We start from the raw sequence: 8,395 nt of genomic DNA, 5'->3' as shown, positions 1-8,395 counted from the left end.
CGCGGCGGTGATGCGACCTCCTCCTTCTTGACGAAGCCGCGGCGGCATCCCGAGGAGGAGCCGGCCTCGCGGTCGTGCTTCCCCTTGCAGCCGTAGTTCCAAAGCTCCATGGCTGTGGCCGGCCGGCGAGGTCGAGGACGGGGAGCGGCTAGGGTTTCGAGGGTGTCGGTTTTCGAGGGGGCAGAGAGGGGCCGGAGTGGGAAGTGTGGACGACGACCGGTCCATGGCTTCCCATTTAAGAAGGACGTCGACCGTTCGCTGGGCGGATGACAGGTGGGGCCACCCGCCCGTGCGCATTGATGTTGGCGGGTGGGAGATAGGTGGCCGCCTGCCACGCGGCCCCGACGCGGATGTTCGAAGCGTCCGTTCGCTGTCCGCCACGACCCAAATCGGGCGCATGTTTGCACTCAAAATGGATCGGCTCGGACACAAAACAGATCAGATGGGTTCGGGCCGTCGCGCTTTTGGCCGTCTCATTTGTCCCTTTTACCTCAAATAAACAGGTCGGACAAAATAGGGTCGCGCGATGGAGTTGGCCTTAGTCACGAGTTTGAAGATTGGGGAGTTGATGTTAAAACCGTTGTCTGGTTGTGGTCTGGCCCAAATGGGGTTGTACAACTGCTGAGATATAGTTTGGTCGTGGCCTGTTGTTGTTCTTTTTTGGGGAAATCATGTTTCGTTGTTGCAATCTCTTTCGTTGGCAAGCCACGCCTGACGTTCCCTATTTAGGGCGTCAGGCGCTGGTTCAGTTCATTCTGCAAACCGGCACACACCTCCCTCAGCTTTGGGCTGGCCTATTTATGTTTTTTCCTTATATTTATACATATAGGAAATGTCCCCTGTGTTTTAAATGTTTTCTTTTTTTATTTTCCCGTTTCTATTTTTTTATTAAATGCGTGAACTTTTTTCAACTCAATGATTTATTTTAAAAATTGATAAAATTTTCAGATTTGTTTCCAAAATCAATGATTTTTAAAATTTTGTTGAACTTAAAAAAACAATGAACTATTTTTCAAATTCGATGAACTTTTCTCAATTTGATGAACTTTTTTCTCAAATTTTATTATCTTTTTTCAGATTTGATGATTTTTTTTCAAATTTGATGAACTTTTTCCAACTTTGATGGACTTTTTTTAATTCAACGACCTTTTTCCTAAATGAATGAACTTTTTATAAAATTTCAATAAACTTTTTTTCAAATTCAATGAACTTTTTTTAAGTTTGTGGACCTTTTTGAAGTTTGTGAACTTCTTTTTCAAATCCGTGGACATTATTTTATTCATGTATTTCTTCCTTTTTATTTTTTATTTTTCCTGAAAGTCAACGGTTGACTAACTGGTCAACCGGGACTTGTGAACGCGATCGAGCGACGAGGAAACCATGCGAGCACTGGCCTCCTTCTTGGGCCGGCCACGAGCAAGGCGCATAGGCGCCATGATGCTCTACTGGTGCCTGATGCGTGGTATAGGAGCTCCCGCCACGCACAACCTTGTTTGTTTCTCCCTCTGGGCAAGTGGGCTGGTTCTTTGTGCCTTTTTGTCTAAAATTTTGGGTTTGTGCATAGAAATGAAAGGTAAAAACAAAGCATAGCTTGTGGGCTCATATGGTAGGAACGGCACGAAAAAAATGCTTCCTTGCAAAACTAGATCCACACATACATTGAGTTTTTTAGCGAGCTCATATAAGCTGGGGAGAATAGTAATATCATTAAAAAACGGGATTTTTTTAAAAAAACATGTTCTTTTTATGACAAGCATTGACAATTGTTGTCAATGCTTGTCTTGACAATTGTTGTCAATGCTTGTAAAGTTTCATCGTGAAATAAAATTTGTAGAAGCCATGGCAAAAAAAATGATGGTCCAAAAATGTCATTTCCAAAAGCATTTTGGAGTAAAGATTTTTGTTGCCACGACTTCAACAAATGTCATTTCACATTGAAATTTTACAAGCACTCAAATACATTGTCAATGTCTGTCACAAAAAAATTGTTTTGATTTCTTTTTTCAGAATTTACTGTTGGCTCATTTGAGCTTGGGACCAAAAGAGTACTTTTGTCCACACTTGATAGTATAAACTTTCTTATACTACCACCACTGGCCGAGTCTAATGATGGTTGGATCCATAAACACATGAATAGCTTTGCAAAAATATGAACGGTTTGCATGCTCGTGTCTTTAAAAGGGGTGTAGCTTTTTTCATTCAGGTTTTAAAAGCTTTTTTCAATTTTATTCATTTTGCAAGGGAAAATAAAAAAAATTGAAGTCTTCAAACACATGTTGAAAAGAATTATGAAACAAAATAAAAAATAAAAAAGTGAACTCCAGTTGCACACTTTGTTATCATGTTCCGCTGTGCGTGGGGTGTGTCATGTGCAATTGCACACTGGTTGTTGTACATGCGGTTGTCCGTGCAATACAATTGCATGCGAAGGGACTAGTGTACACCCGATAGATTTTTTTCTTCGAAATCCAACCAAAATATGATTGTGCGTGCATGTTGGTGTCTACGAAATAAAATAGAAAGATAAATACAAAAGGACAACCAAGTTGCTAGCAGTTGCAAGCCTGTTTTAAATTTTGTAGTTGCAACCCTCCTTAAAGCTTGTAGTTACGACCCCATTTAAAAACTTGCATTTGTGACCCAATCCAAAAAATTGGAGTTGACCCCTTCTCATGAAAACTTGCAGCCATGTACCCGTTTGAGAACTTGTAGTTGCGCCTCCCTTGAAAACTTGCAGCCGCGACCTCGTTCAAAAACTTTGTGGTGTGACCTCAATTAAGAATTTACAGTTACAACCTGTTGGATTTTTCTATGTTTAAGTCAATTTTCCAGACCGGTGGTTCATTGTTCTTCTCTGCTTCCTCTGATTGGCAGCCGCTCCTCTTGTAGTGGCTTATCTCCCTTCCCCTCCTTTAGCTACAACGACAAGCCTCACTGGCTCTAGATGGGCTATCCTCAGGCAGTGTCTAGAAGGAATCAAATACTAAAACCCTCACCCGCACTTGTTAAGCTTCTGACTCGTCTTCGTCTGAGATGACGGGAGAGCCATGACGTCTCCAACTCGGCCTCGGAGCTCCACCTCTGCCTCCTTCCTTCTCTCAAAGTATTGACTTGCACCATTCTAAAATTCATGCGACTTAGAAGTAGCTCGTGCAGATAAAGTAGTTCATAAACTGCATAGTCAATACTTAAGAAATACTTCCTCCGTTCCCAAATATTTGCCTTTCTACAGATTTCAATAAGTGACTACATACGGAGCAAAATGAGTGAATCTACACTCTAAAATATGTCTACATGCATCCGTATGTTGTGTTCATTTGAAATACCTAGAAAGACAAATATTTGGGAACGGATGGAGTAATACACCATCTTTTGTTGATGAGAAGAAGGCAGGGCAAGCAAAACGATATCACTATTCATTTTGAGCTCATTTGTAGTACTACTTCGGAGTGTAAGGAGAACAATCTCAAAAACAAATTACCCCCAAAAATAGACTAGAGTCGTAATCTAATAACATATATTTTTTTATAATCAAGGGTTTTAGTACATTAATAGTTATATAATTGATCATGTGACTAGCTGGATGGGGCTGCGTGGGGATGTCAAACTCTGGCTCTTCAATGCTGGAGGAATCCGACCAGCCGCCAAGGGCAGGGGATGGGGAGGGCAGAGAAACTATGATGAACCTTGGATCTGATTGTGAAGCAGAACGGGTTTTATGCAATACGATCTTAAAGTGCCCAAGGTGCCATATTACCTCTTATCCGATCCATTTATTACCCATCCGAGATGTTCTTGGTAGATAGTTGACAAATTTTTATTAATGACAATTTGTACACGATGAGTGCACCACCTTGTAAAAAAAGATTTTAAAAATACCTAATCGTTAAAAATCCAACATTTTTCACGGATTTCGAGTGAATGCCCTCATTCATGTCAGATCCCGCACACGAATCCTAAAGTGTTCGCTCCAAACGCACTTTCTCCAAGGTAATCTCTTTGGCTCGAATACGACCTGGATCGAGCGAGAATGGGGAAGAAACACACGCAAAGAGAGAGGACCAGCTGGCTAGAGGAATAAACGTTATCTCGATACTTTTCGTTGCCGAGGGCCACGAAGAGCGGTCTTCGTCAAGTGTTAATTCTTCGGTGCAATAAATTGTTTAATCTAGTTTTGAAAACTGTAACAAAAAATTGATAGTTCAAAAAAAATTAGTTTCAATAATTTTTTAGCAATTCATTTAATAAAAAATCGGAAGTTTTTTTTGAAAAAATATCTCAAGGACGGGGGTGTTGTTTTGAAGAAATACCTTTTTTTTCATAAGTTGGGCACAGGAGTCCCACCGTACAGAGCCTAAGCCCAAAGGCCTCATTGTTATGAATCCCGTCCCAGGCTCCAGAGCCTAAAGGCCCAGAAGCCCACAGGGGGTGGAGCACAAACAATAAGCGGATTGCGGTGGGGAAGCCCGCTACGAACCACCTACGCCCCCAACTTCCGCACAAGGTTCCAGATCGCCTCCGTCCCCCGTCCGCCGCCGCCGCCGCCGCCACCGCCGCCGTCCGGGATGGCAAAGAGGTTCAGGAAGAAGGAGCAGCCGGAGGCCCCGGCAGCGAGCCTCCCCGAGGACCTCCTCGTCGAGGTCCTGGCGCGGGTGCCCTACAGATCCCTCTGCCGCTTCAGGTGCGTGTCGCGGCCGTGGCGCGTCCTCTGCTCCGACCCCGCGCTCCGCAAGAGGTCGCCGCAGGCCCTGTCCGGCTTCTTCTGCTACACCCGCGACGACGAGAGCGACGAGCTACGCTTCCTCAACATCTCCGGGAGAGGCCGGCCCCTCGTCGACCCCGGCCTCCCCTTCCTCCGCGCCGTCTGGGACGGAGGCGTCCGGGCCGTGGACTGCTGCGGCGGCCTCCTCCTCTGCCAGTGCTGGACGAAATCATCTATGCTCGACGCCCTCTACGACCCCGACGCCGACCCCGACATCGCCTCCGATTCCGAAGCCGAGGCCGACGCTGTCGAAGATGTGGCAAAGTATGTTGTGTGCAATCCGGCTACCGAGGAGTGGACCGTGTTGCCTGCCATCGAGGATCTGCGCCCGAGGAACGTCATCCGTCTGGGTTTCGACCCGGCTGCTCCCTCCCGCTTCGCCGTGTTTGTGCTCTTGCAGGATGTGGATGATCACGACGCCGGAGTGCAGATCTTCTCATCAGAGACCGGAACATGGACGTTTAGGCAGAGCGATTGGGGCGAGGACAATGTTACTGTGGATTATTACAATGGTTCACCTTCCACCTTCTTCGGCGGCACCCTGCATTTGACTACCCGAGATTCTTCAGTTATCACAGTGGACACAGAGGGGAAGACATGGCACAAGATTCGGATGCCGCTCAGTGTTGAGGACACGTCCGATATTGGCTTCATCGGGCACTCTCAGGAGCGCTTGTATGCTTTGCATATGAATTATTCTGATGATGAGTGTCAGCTCACGGTCTGGGTACTTGAGGATTATGCTACTGGGCAGTGGACACTGAAGCATACAGCTGACATGTCGGAGACGGTAGGCGATGATGAGGTGTGTACTTTTGTCGCTGTTGATTCAGAAGGCAATCTGATTTTCCAAATTAATGGACGGGATGAACAGCTTGTGTCATACGATATGGAAAAGAGGAAATTTCATGTTATCTTCAGTTTTGAGAGTTACTTTACTCTCCGGTGCGATCCTTACATTCCCACTTACAAGGAATGGTTACCCAAAGCAGCTCCATGATTACAGAGTTCACATGCTAAATATGGGTCAGATCTTCTATGCAGCATGGTATTTTGTATTTTGATGGTCTGGTCCATGCCATTGTGGCTTTGAGCAATGTTATTTTAACTATTCTAGTAATACCTAGTCAGTAGTCACTTTGATCTATTTGCTTTCATGTACTAGTTATGCTGTGGTCACTTGTTAGTCTCTCGTGGGTTGAATGTGTGAATATGAGAACAAGTTATCTATGCTTGGGACTATCTGCCTTTTCACCTTTTCCTTCTACTCCCTCTGTTCCTAAATATAAGTCTTTTTAGTGATTTCTATATGGACTACATACGAATGTATATAGACGTATTTTAGAGTGTAAATTCACCCATTTTGCTCCGTATGTAGTCCATATTAGGATCTCTTAAAAGACTTATATTTAGGAACGAAGGGAGTATTTATTTGCTGCAACTATATGCATGTTCCCCACAACCATGGTCATATGTATTTGTAAACTGGGCGCATTGCTCCCCCATTTACCTGTCCAAATGGTTACCTTTTCTGCAGTAATACATACTTAAGCAACGGACTCCACCTTGTGTTAGTCGACACAATTCATTTTCTTTTATTTCTTTTGATCTGTTGAGGCATAGTTAAGATGGTTAAGCAATACCATACAAGTTCATCAGCAATCATCCTGATTCATGCACCCTATTGCATTCTTTATTGTTGCTTTGGTTTACCAGTCCTTGGCCAATCTTATATTAGTGGTTAGACTGCTTATCGTGATTGTCTCCAACTGAATCCATTTCTCAAGAATCTTCCCCTTGTTGTTGTCCAGATTGCAGCTCAGAGTTTTTTCTTGTCCACTACCTAGCATTCTGAATTGTGTACTGCAATCTTCTAGTTCTTGAATATGCAAATTAGTTTTTATAATGTAATTCATATTCAATGGTTCTAGACTTCCAGCCTATCTTTTTATATGGAACCTGTAAAGCTAAACAAGAATAGTGATTATCTCCAACTTAGACCACCTATTTGTGACAATTAAGAAATTTGCAATTATTTTCCAGCCGATTTTTTATATGGAACTTGTAAAGCTAAATGAGAATAGTGGTTAATTCCAGTTTAGACCACCTATTTGTGACAGTTAACAAATTTGCAATTATTTGTAGAAATTTTACCGCTGTACACTACGTTTTGGGCCTATAATACTTGCTGATATTAGGAGGTCATTCGTTAGTGTGATCTAGTCCTTCCCTGAAAATTTCCACTGATGACTTCCCCCACAATTTCAGCACGCTGATCCAGTTTGCCTCTTGAAACTTTCAGAATTCTGTGAGCCTGGCCACAAAATCCAAGCTGATATCAACGCGTACCAGAAATTTCTAACACTAGTTACTATAGGAGTATGATTTATCATCTCTTCCATGCGGATTACTCACCCCTCCGTCAACAGTTTTAAATGAATGTTGGTGGTGTAAATTGAGCAGATGAATGTCTCCAAACTGACTATGCCCTGGTCCTTCCTCCCAAGATGCAGGACAGTAAGAACATCATCTTGGTATCTTATAACTGACAGCAAGAACATTATGCTGCTTGAGGTAATATATAAGGCTAGATGAGAAGACCAACACCAAAAGATAAGTTGGATCAACCGACAGAACATGAAGTACGAGTACTTGAGTTGCAGTTTAAGTAGGAGCCAGCATCATCATGATATATCGAAAAACTGTAAAGCACTGGAACATGGAAAAGGCACAAATAATTCAGTTACAGCAAGTTCACCTAGGCATCGGTACATGATTACAGCAAGAAAGCACAAATGGTCTGTGACATGTTATAACTGAATAGCATGATGCTTATGTTCAGTCAGGGAACATGCAGAGATATAATTTGATAGGATTTTGGGCGCTAATTACCATGGTTTGGGCGAAGATGCTGGTCGGTATTTTCTCGTCAGCTGTATTTGCTATGCATCTGTGTGAGTTCTGACGGATTCCTGAATACTTAGGCGAACGAAAAAATATACAAAGTGCAAAAAAATGAGAAGAAAAAAACGAATCGCCGTTGCCGGGGATCGAACCCGGGTCACCCGCGTGACAGGCGAGAATACTTACCACTATACTACAACGACTTCGATGATATTTTATCCATGACCTCTCTCTCACTCTCTGCACAAACGCCCTCGAGCTCCTTGCTAGGACCGTACCAAGCGCTTTCGATGGGATTGGACCCGTGCGAATTTTGTTCAAGGTAATGCTGCTGGTCAAAGAAATTTCACCAAGGCATCAGAACCTAATAAAAAGATATGTGCATGTGGATCTTCCCCCAGCCCGTCGTTGCTCCAAACCAGGTATATGTGATTATATTTGGACCTCTTTTTTTGTGAATTGCAATTACATTTAGACCTAACTCCACAAAAGTTATATCTCGTACCGAACATGACTATTTCACATTCTACTTAGGTATTGTCATTTCACAGTTGTGCGATCAAATCTTCTCTTCCATCTGTGATTCGACCAACAACCTTAGACCTTGGCATCAACTTAGAAGTGAGGGAGAGTTATTTTCTTGGAAATAGACAAACCCTTTTTTGCTAGTTCAGTGACCAGCGCTATACTTTGTAAAAACCACATTTATACTGACAACACGCGTGCATC

General features: G+C 43.4%; 1 non-coding gene across 1 annotated transcript; it reads right to left on the bottom strand.

Annotated features, from left to right (window-relative positions):
• Positions 1-7,797: 7,797 nt before the first annotated feature.
• TRNAD-GUC (transfer RNA aspartic acid (anticodon GUC)) lies at positions 7,798-7,869 on the bottom strand. Its single transcript has one exon. It is a non-coding gene; the product is annotated as a tRNA-Asp (tRNA).
• Positions 7,870-8,395: the final 526 nt, after the last annotated feature.

Source organism: Triticum aestivum, chromosome 1A (assembly GCF_018294505.1).
Source record: "Triticum aestivum cultivar Chinese Spring chromosome 1A, IWGSC CS RefSeq v2.1, whole genome shotgun sequence".
NCBI lineage: Eukaryota > Viridiplantae > Streptophyta > Magnoliopsida > Poales > Poaceae > Triticum > Triticum aestivum.
This window is presented reverse-complemented; position numbering and strand designations above follow the sequence as displayed.